At 45.5% G+C, this 9,312-nt stretch overlaps 1 long non-coding RNA gene across 1 annotated transcript; it reads right to left on the bottom strand.

The window, feature by feature from the left end:
* Positions 1-1,555: 1,555 nt before the first annotated feature.
* LOC133272412 (uncharacterized) lies at positions 1,556-8,344 on the bottom strand. The gene is made up of 4 exons (XR_009744402.1): positions 8,257-8,344; positions 3,777-3,882; positions 2,538-2,659; positions 1,556-1,720 (listed from the first exon to the last, which is right to left on the bottom strand). It is a non-coding gene; the product is annotated as an uncharacterized LOC133272412 (long non-coding RNA).
* Positions 8,345-9,312: the final 968 nt, after the last annotated feature.

Genomic DNA, 9,312 nt, shown 5'->3' on the forward strand with positions numbered 1-9,312 from the left:
AGCAGCTTGCTCCAAGCCCCTGTGTCCAACCTGCCCTTGAACACTGCCAGGGATGGGGCAGCCACAGCTTCTCTGGGCACCCTGTGCCAGCGCCTCAGCACCCTCCCAGGGAAGAGCTTCTGCCTAAGAGCTCATCTCAGTCTCCCCTCTGGCAGGTTAAAGCCGTTCCCCTTGGCCTGTCCCTACATCCCTTGTCCCAAGCCCCTCTCCAGGTTTCCTGCAGCCCCTTCAGGCACTGGAGCTGCTCTAAGGTCTCCCCTTCAGGAGCCTTCTCTTCTCCAGGCTGACCCAGCCCAGCTCTCTCAGCCTGGCTCCAGAGCAGAGCTGCTCCAGCCCTTTGATCATATTTGTGTTTCAAGGAATAACCTCCAACATTTTCTATTTCTGTTCTGCAAATGATTCTCCCATCTCACTGTCTAGATCGATGCCACCCTAACATCCTGTGTTACTACGTATTATTAAGACAGTGGCATTTCCTTGCTCTGAAGCTGTACATTCCTATCGCTTCTTGCAGAAGAATAACTTTGGTGTAAGTAAATAGCAGCCTTCAAAGGGAGATTTCACTGCCGAGCTGTTTAACCTGGCTTGCTGCAGCTCTGGAAGTCCCTGAACACTCAGTGCCAACAAAGCAGTTTCTCACCAGTTTTTCCCTACAGATCCCTACCCAGCTGTGCTTTCAGTGAAGGGGACAAGGGAGCCCCATCTAGGGCTGGTTTCCCTCTGTAAATGCTTTTTTTGCCACCCCTGGGCTGCAGGAGCCTGTGAGGGCACCCCAGCAGCACAGGTAACAGGTTTACCAACACAAGAACCTCTTTATGCAAGTGCTGAGGCTCCTCTTCCTCTCCCATCACCTCCATAGCAGTTACAAGGAGTGATGGCATGATGGTCTGTAGCCTTTAAACAAAGAAAAACCACCAAGCCCCAACTTTCAGAGCATTTTTGGAATCCTTTCCAGTGAACCTCATCCTTCATGTTTGCTTTAACAATTGTTTAAGCAGTTTTTGCTTGCTTAAGCAACTAGATTTATATCCTGGGTCAGTAAATAAACCTGTAACTGTGCGCTTTCCTATAGTTACTTCTACCATGATTATTGCAACATAAAACAAGTAGGGGAAAAATCACATGAGCACAAAGAAAGCTCATGTCTTTAATGGGAAAGATCAGAAATTACAGATCTGGCTGGATGGACCCATGCTTAGCTCCAAGATTTAGGTTTAGAAGCATCTCTTTAAGCAAAATGATGTCCAAGTTAAGAATGTAGATGATAAAATATGAACCCAGAAAGTCTGTGGGTTAGATTTCACAGAGATTTGGCTGGAGCTGCTGGATCGAGGAGCTCTGTCTCCTCTGGTTTAGACATTACACAGCAGAGCTTGTGACTTTTCCTCTGTTCTGGAATGCAACTTTGCCATGAATACTGGTTCTAACTACAAGGTGCAAAGGGATCTTTGAAAATACACTTTTACACTGTCCACCTGTGTCCAGAGCAGGTAAGAGTTTAGATGGAAAGTGCCCCCCTGCCCAGCAGGAGCTGTGCTGCACACAGAACTGGAACTGGGACTTCAAATCTTTCCATCTGAAAATAGGAGCTGGTAAGGTTTAAATCACAAACACACAATAAAACGTACTTGAAATGAGTCCATGTAAACGAAGGGATTGAAAAACAGCTCTGTATCTCTGTCCTATTTCCCTTTCCAGGAAGGAACATCTCTTGGGTAATCTAAAAACAAAACAAAGTAGCAGAAAAACTTTACTTAACCTCAAGCTAATTTCCTATCCGGCCTAAATTTAGCTGTTTAGGTCTTGTTTGGTGTGTGTGCCTCCCAATGTACCCACTCTGAGGGATGTTTGCCTAAAGCAACTGTTACAGCACCCTGGTTAAAGCCGGCTGGTTGAATTTCACGTCTTAGCATTAATTTCTAACACGAAATGTCACCGTGTGTCTGGAGACAGCAGAGCTGATGGCTGGAATTGCGCTCACTGGAAAAGCCCAACCACCCACATAGCAAACAGCTGCTGGGAACTGCCTTCCAGTGGCTCCTATCTCGCAACAAGGAGGCAAGAGGGTAAAAACGTTATCACAAAAGCTTCTCCACGCTTGTTTTGACACAGACAGTCATTAATTCAAGGAAGATCAAGTCCGGGACCAGCCCAAAACACTTGGGTTATTTTTCCGTGAGTCAAGAGTTATACTCAAAACAAAAATTAGCCTACAAATACCAAGGCCACGCTGGTGCAGTGAGCATTTCCCAGCACAGGTCACTGCTGCCAGCCTCCCGCTGCAGGAAAAGAAGTGATCTGACAAGTGGTTTGGAATGTGTTTAAAGCTTGATTCATTCCATCTGTTGCTGTCTTTCTAGAACCTTTAATTTTAAGGGCAGAAGTTATTTGTACTGCTGGAAGCTCAAGGTTTATCAATTCTGGAAGGAGGATAAAACAGTAACAAGTGCATTTAGAAACTCAAATTGAGAGCAAGAGGTCCTTCTGGATGTAAGGGTATGGAGAAGATGGAGATCACAGCAAAGTGCTTCTCATACCTGACTGAGGATCACATTGTCTTCGTGGTGTGAGTCTTTCCAGGGTAAGGAGGTACCAGGTTACCAAACTGTCACTGGAATGATGACTAGGTAGTGCTGCTGCTCACCTCAGTTCAGTGACACTGGAGGAAGAAGAGAAGACAAGAAACTATTTTTAAGCATGTGAATTAGAAAATAGAAATAAATCACAAGTAAAAGGTAATGCCTTTATTAAAGTACTGCTTGAAGTTAATGTTACAACAAACTCTGTCTTTGACCCTGTCCAAGTGAAGTGATTGAAATGGAATGAGAAATGCATCCACAGCCTGGCTAGAAAGGGTCATTTCAGGCACGTTCCTGCATCACATCCCCGACAAATACCCTTTGGGCTGCCCTGCCACATCCCCCGTGGCACAGGTTCACAGGCTCAGCACTGCTGCGCAGGTTGTTTCTGCTGCTGCTTGGTTTTCCAGCTTTCCAGCCCAGCATTCAAGGTCCCTGTTTTGCTACAAACCAGAATCTGAACGCCTGAAATGAAATAGCAAATAAACTGAGTGGCACAGATGTCTTTTCCTGTTGTGCTGGAAGGAGCACTGTGAGGCACTGGCACAGGGTGCCCAGAGAAGCTGTGGCTGCCCCATCCCTGGCAGTGTTCAAGGCCAGGTTGGACACAGAGGCTTGGAGCAAGCTGCTCTAGTGGAAGGTGTCCCTGCCCGTGGCAGGGGGCTGGGACTGGATGGACTTTGATGTCCCTTCCAACACAAACCAGCCTGGGGTTCTATGAGCAGCACTTGGCACAGGCACATGCACTGTGATACTGAGTATCCCACTGTTGTCAGAGAAATATTTTTTCTTGTTCTTTTTTTCTTATTTGTAGGTAGAAAACATTAGAATCAAAAATTAAATTGCATAAACCACCCTTGTTAAATTTGACCTGTATTTTCTTCATGAAATGCAAGGTACATTTAAGATTTTGCTGTTCATAGAACCCTAGATCCTTAAAGCTCACCCAGTTCCAATCCCCTGCCACGGGCAGGGAGACCTTTTACTAGACTAGGTTGCTCCAAGCAGCATCCAACCTGGCCTTGAGCACTACCAGGGATGAATTGTCTGGGCTGTAAATGAAAGGAAAGCTGTACTACACATAATGCCAGCAATTTTGCCTTCTGTAATCATTAACACTCTTTCCCAAGTCCTTAGTTGCTTTACTTTGCTCTTTTTATTGATATGAGATTGCAAGGCCCTGTCTGATTTACGTACCTGTATAGCCTCTGTTAGATGAATGGGACTGTGTCAGATGCAAGCCAGGACTGAAGATGGTTTAAGATTGTTTCCACTCTTAGAGCAGTCGCTTCTCTTTCTCTCTCTGTCATTAACAAAGAAACACAATTATAGGCAGAACAAGGAGCAGCAGCTTGTTACTAGTAGGAAACAATCTGGCAGAGATCTGTGGCAGTTGATTCAGGACTGGGTTTGGAGTTAAGTGCAGGTGGTGTCAATGACTTAAAAGAAAAGCTATAATACATAACTAAACTTTTGTCTAGGAGTTATGAATAGGAAACACGCGATGCGAGATAAAGAAGTCTCTCAGCTGGCAGAAAGTGCTAGAGATCACAGTGACACTGAAGTTATCAACCCATGGTGCTTAGATGGCACTCAGCAAAAAAGGAAATGTATTTTCTCTGCTATTTCCCCAAGTAGTTGTGAGAGGAGCAAATCAACATCCGCACAAAGCAAAACCGACTGTTTCTGATGCAACTTCCCATATGTTTTCAATCAGAGTTTTCCATATGGTGCCTTTTGCTGGTGCATTTTAAGGTGATTTAAATGCTCTGATTACAAAGAATGCTTATCTATATATGTATTTATGGGTCGGCTGACCACTGCCACTGCCACAGCTGCTCAAGGAAATGAAAGACTGATCATTTTGTTGTCCACGTGGCTCTGCATCCACGGGTCCTGGAAACACAGGTAGTATTTTGCAAAGGGCTCATTACAAATGAGGAACAAGCTGTAGTTCCATCGTATCTCCTCCTCCCCTGTGTTCTGAAAGGTCACCGTTGGCTGGGCCCCCTTGCAGCTCGGCTCAGAAAGTGGTGAAGGAACTCAGAAGTTATTTTTCCCACCAAAAGAAGAAAAAAGAACAATAGTGCACCACTTCCATTTTCTGAAGAGGAAACAGTGATTTGTCTCAGCCGTGCTACTGCCTGGGAACTCAGCAGCCTTTGGTAACAAAGGAGTTAAACAACAAGTTCATCTTAACGCTGGGGGAAAACATGTTTGAATTGCTCCTTTCCTGGGTAAGTAAGCATTAATGCTTCCAAGCACCTTTTCTCTTTGAGGTGCGCTGTGGCTTGGCTGGTTTTTATTGACTTCCACCTCAGGCCTCACACAAATCAAGTGCCACACCTGAAAGATGCAGCCACGCTGGAAAATCTCAGCCGAAGGAAAACAAGGACCGCACTGAAACGCTCTGAAATTCAGCCTCCTGAGCAGACGTGGATCCCAAAGCACAGCTTAATTGCATTATGTGGGCTTGCCCATCCAGTGAGCTGTGGAAACCCAGACGAGCATCCAGCAACTGGGTTTTTCACTGTGACCTTTTAAAATCTTGCAACAGCAAAAGTGTCACTGGAAAAGCCCCAGATCCTCTTTTTCTCTTTTGTTCTGAGCCAGCTCCTCCAAACCATACTGCTAAATAGCACTCCAGGTCTAAACGCAGATCTGTTCTGTCGCCTTAGCACGAAATTCTATACAAAAGCTGTGATTTTGATGAGTTTCTGCCATTATTTACTCTTTTCCACCCAGAACCTCAGACCCTCACATCTCAGACAGTAACAGTACATGTGCTGATGATGGCCTGGTCCCTCTGGATAGCATCGCCTCTCCTCGTGTGGTTATCACAACTAGACATAAGGGAAGGTACGCACAAAGGCACATTAAAATATGGAAATGGGTTAAGACTACTCCAAAAGGGCACTTGTTCAGCCTTAGATCAGCCTCACATCAATCAGCCCAATAAAGTGCAACTCCATGATACTACTTTTCCTTTGTCCTATGTGACACCTGCCTGTTTCCCTGCAATGGATGGACCTTGTCTGGGCATGGACCTTGCTTAATCTTGCTTAGGATTACCTGTAACGATTGGTGCCTTACATAGTTTGAGTTAACCAATTCCCCACAGATTCACCAGTTATTAATGGTCACCTTCATGGAGACCTCTGATTCAGAGCTCCAGAGCTGTCATTAACTTGTTCTACCTAGGATTAGCTGCAGTTGTCAAACAAACAAAACTCTCCATACCTCTAAATCCTCTGACAGAGCCGCAGGTCCGAGGCAGCATCTAAGCAGAGGAGGTGGACACTTCTGATTCATTTCTGTCCTTGTTACCCTGAGGAGCTGAATCTTCACACCTCAGATTGGTGTGAAAGTACGTTATTGATAGACATCTGCGATGTTCACTGGGCAAGACTGAGATGAGAAGTATCATAAACCTGATGGTGACAGTAAGTATCATGATCTCAAAAAAGTGCTTAACAGCATATTGCAAGAGGCAGTAGGCAACCAGAAGACAGAATGTGCGAACACCTCCTTTTTGAGCTCTGCCACAGGGGTGTAATGACAAAATGGTTCTTCAATTACTTATTATAAGACTTTATAATAATGTTTATGCCTGATTTAAGATTGCTTAGGAAGTTTTAACCCTGTCATTTCATTGTTTTTGTGGACCTGACTTTGCCAGTCGAGTAAATTCTTCCCTGTAATGTGCATCCTGTACTCACAGAGCGTTTGATTGGAGCCAACTGTTGGCTTTACAAAGAAAGCTGTGTGAAAAGTCTGTATTTCTCACTGCAGTAACAATGAACAAAACCCCAGCTCGCAGGTAGCAATATATACGCTGTTCTACGCATTGTTCACGTTCTGAAAAGGAAGAGGAACGGGGCTGGGCTGCTTCAGAAATGACAGAAATGCCATTGAGATCTCATTTCCTGTGCAGGGGCTTGTGCGAGCTTCTGTTGCTGCAGTGCTACGTGGGTTTGAATCATAGAATGGTTTGGATTGGAAGGGACCTCATCCAGTTCCAACCCCTGGCATGGGCAGGGACACCTTCCACTGGAGCAGCTTGCTCCAAACCCCCTCCAACCTGGCCTTGAGTACTGTTGTGATTTGTATGGTCTTATACATCCTCCCAAAATCACTCAGTCAGGAGCAAGAATACTAAAAATGGGCTTGCTTTTAATTAGAAAGAGCCCTAACAGCTCAAGCAGATTGAGCTGAGAACAGTCCCTTTGAATGGGGAGCAGAGATCTTAGTACTCTTGATGGTGAGTAGAAGAGACCTCAGGACACCTCTGCAGCTAGAACAGCCTCAGTGTGCCTGGTAATTCATCCCTGATGTGTCCAATGATGGTCAACAGGCCCCTGGTCTCCTTGCCTCAAGCAGTGCAGCATATGCCCAGTTGGACATCAAACCCTTCTGAAGAAACTGTTTAAAGTAGTCTCAGCCAAGCAGACATAGGAAAATGTTAGATGCTGTTTGCCTGCTGGTTGTACACACTGCCTTCAGGATCATTAATCAGACTCCAAAAATGGTGGGATGGCTTAAGATGTTGTTTGTAAATTATAATCTAGGGGCTCTGCTGGTTTAACTCTGGCTTCCTGTGATTCGAGGTATTTTAGGATGGTACATGGTGATCTTGTTGCTTCCAGGGAGCGAGGCTTTAAAACCCATTCTTCCTCCCAACTAGAAATCATAGAACTTGTGAAGAAATTGCAACTTGGCAACAAAGCACAGATATTGGGTGGCTTTTATGGGATACCACTGATAGCTTCTACTTCCCTCCATCCGCTTGCATCCAGCATAGAAAGGCAATTTCATTGCACCCAGTCTTATGGTTACAAGAGCATTAGTCACATCAGAAATGCCACTTGCAAAGTAGAAACCCATCTTCAAATGCAGAAGCCCTCCTGGAAGCACAAACAGATAATGTTCACTTCAACAAAGAGAAACTATTCTGAGCAATATTTTATAGATTTCTAACTATACTGGGGCCTCCTCTGGGAGATTAATCTAATCTTCTCTTCCTCCCCTCCCACCAGAAGTGATGGCCACCATAAAAGAGACCTTCTTGATCCCAGATGTGTTCCATTTCCTGCAGTAAAAATTGAAGTCATTGCCCTTTTCATACGTCTCTGCCAAGGATGGAGATGCACTGCTTTACTTAGGAACTTTCTGCAACTGCTTTAGTTCCAAATGAATAAATCATTAGGATTTGATGAGCTAGCCAGCATTTTCTAATTTGTTTCTACTGGCAGAAGCGCTGCAGCGAGTTACATCCAAACAAACTCGGTGGCAGCATCAGCTTTATTATGACCTAAATGTCTAAATCTAATTTAAGAATGCGACTTGCAAAGGGTTCAAGCAAGGCTTTCAGAGCTTGGTCCCACTTTTATTTTCACTCCTTTAAGTGAAAAGCTGATTCATGGCATTTATGTAGTCTTTGTATTCTGTTAATGTACGGACCCGCAGCGGAGTCCTAACCCAAGCAGAGCTGAGACCCATACACAGTCATGCATGGGGCAAGACCCCCACATGTTTAGAGAAGCTGCTTGTGATAGAGATGGAGGAGGATCAACCCTTCAAAGCCACAAATCATTTAACATGGTGGGAGGCAAGGCTGTAGGAAGAGAGAATATATTTCAATAGCTCACCTGAAAGCATTGAAGAAAAAAGGGCAAACCTTCAGCAGTTGTATAGCTCAGGAAATCCTGTCTCCAAGCAGCCTGTTATTGCTTTTGATCCCAGAACTGACCTTTCCAGGTACATTGTACAGGTAGCAGTGGTTAGGTTTCAGCTCTTTGGCTTCCAGGAGGATTTTGGCGGATTTTGCTGGGCTGCTTTCAGGGTCCATCCATTGGGCTGGAGTTTAGGCAAATGGCACTGCTGTAATTGTCTGGCAACTGCAAACACTTACATAGAATAAAGAATGGTTTGGGTTGGAAGGGACCTTAAAGCTCATCCAGTTCCAGCCCCTGCCACAGGCAGGGACACCTTCCACTAGAGCAGCCTGCTCCAAGCCCCTGTGTCCAACCTGACCTTGAACACTGCCAGGGATGGGGCAGCCACAGCTTCTCTGGGCACCCTGTGCCAGCGCCTCAGCACCCTCACAGGGAAGAGCTTCTGCCCAAGAGCTCATCTCAGTCTCCCCTCTGGCAGGTTAAAGCCATTCCCCTTGGCCTGTCCCTACAGGCCCTTGTCCAAAGCCCCTCTCCAGGTTTCCTGCAGCCCCTTTAGGCCCTGGAGCTGCTCTAAGATCTCCCCTTCAGGAGCCTTCTCTTCTCCAGGCTGCCCCAGCCCAGCTCTCTCAGCCTGGCTCCAGAGCAGAGCTGCTCCAGCCCTCGCAGCATCTTCATGGCCCTCCTCACCTGCAGTTAATATCCTTTAAAATGCCACTAACGAGAAGACCTCCACAAGATCCTCCTTAACCTTTTTGCTGGGGCTCTTCCAGCTGTCCCTGATGGAAGTGGCTCCTGGGGCTCTGCCCCTGGCGATTGGATCAGATTTTGGTTGCCAGGTTTTGGTCTGATTTGCTCTTTTATCATCTGGAATTGGTTTATTCCAAATTTGGGGTTCTGAGCTTAGGTGGGCTTTGGTGCCCAGGACTGCTTTGTTCATGTATATCCATATGTTTTCCACATCGAGGTTATATAGGCATTTAAAAAGTGCCTTATTATGTTGTATTGTACACACATTAAAGAACATAAATTCACAGACAATACCATGTTTCTGAGTCATA

Source organism: Pezoporus flaviventris, unplaced genomic scaffold, assembly GCF_033815535.1.
Source record: "Pezoporus flaviventris isolate CSIRO_AGI_PZ_B2104156 unplaced genomic scaffold, CSIRO_AGI_Pfla_v1 ptg000029l, whole genome shotgun sequence".
Taxonomy (NCBI): Eukaryota; Metazoa; Chordata; class Aves; order Psittaciformes; family Psittacidae; genus Pezoporus; species Pezoporus flaviventris.